General features: G+C 42.4%; 1 protein-coding gene across 1 annotated transcript in view; it reads right to left on the bottom strand.

The window, feature by feature from the left end:
* Positions 1–414: 414 nt before the first annotated feature.
* The window catches only part of LOC139572276 (collagen alpha-1(VI) chain-like), a 66,643-nt gene continuing 65,943 nt past the window's right edge, over positions 415–1,114 (bottom strand). Inside the window, exon 28 of the mRNA XM_071394930.1 lies at positions 415–1,114. This exon is cut by the window's right edge and continues 189 nt beyond it. The gene's annotated coding sequence lies outside the window, so the exon portion shown is untranslated.

Below are 1,114 nucleotides of genomic sequence, written 5' to 3'. Positions count from 1 at the left end.
GTTTAAGTGATTGCGCGTGTGTGTTTAAGTGATTGCGCGTGTGTGTTTAAGTGATTGCGCGTGTGTGTGTTTAAGTGATTGCGCGTGTGTGTGTTTAAGTGATTGCGCGTGTGTGTGTTTAAGTGATTGCATGTGTGTGTTTAAGTGATTGCGCGTGTGTGTTTAAGTGATTGCGTGTGTGTGTTTAAGTGATTGCGCGTGTGTGTTTAAGTGATTGCGCGTGTGTACATTTGCATCTCTTTCTTCCACAAAGTTTGTGCCAAACTCAACCCCGGATAAATGATGCTTCAAAGGAACTGTTTAGCAGGAAGATAAACTGTGCATTAGTCATCTATAAAGGAGACATGTTTAGATGACTAGTGCAGGGTACATTTCTAACAGTAGAGGTTGGTGACTGAGTTCGAGGCTCACTCAGACGCCTTCTAAATCTATGTTGAGTAAACCTTTGTTTCACTAAAGGAACATGTTCGGCACAGCACAATGTTCATCTGGAAAATAACTAGCATGACTGCATTCTGAGCACTCCTCATATACTTACAGCAGAGTTTCTGAATGACCTCCAGGATCTCACATTCCTGAGACAGGAAAATAACCAGTATGACTGCATTCTGAGCACTCCATATACTTACAGCAGAGTTTCTGAATGACCTCCAGGATCTCACATTCCTGAGACAGGAAAATAACCAGTATGACTGCATTTTGAGCACTCCATATACTTACAGCAGAGTTTCTGAATGACCTCCAGGATCTCACATTCCTGAGACGGGAAAATAACCAGTATGACTGCATTTTGAGCACTCCATATACTTACAGCAGAGTTTCTGAATGACCTCCAGGATCTCACATTCCTGAGACAGGAAAATAACCAGTATGACTGCATTTTGAACACTCCATATACTTACAGCAGAGTTTCTGAGTGACCTCCAGGATCTCACATTCCTGAGACAGGAAAATAACCAGTATGACTGCATTCTGAGCACTCCATATACTTACAGCAGAGTTTCTGAATGACCTCCAGGATCTCACATTCCTGAGACAGGAAAATAACCAGTATGACTGCATTCTGAGCACTCCATATACTTACAGCAGAGTTTCTGAATGACCTCCAGGATCT

The sequence above is a fragment of the Salvelinus alpinus genome, chromosome 4 (genome assembly GCF_045679555.1).
Source record: "Salvelinus alpinus chromosome 4, SLU_Salpinus.1, whole genome shotgun sequence".
In the NCBI taxonomy this organism is placed as follows: domain Eukaryota; kingdom Metazoa; phylum Chordata; class Actinopteri; order Salmoniformes; family Salmonidae; genus Salvelinus; species Salvelinus alpinus.
The sequence above is the reverse complement of the archived record's forward strand: the minus strand, read 5'-3'. Positions and strand labels throughout refer to the sequence as shown.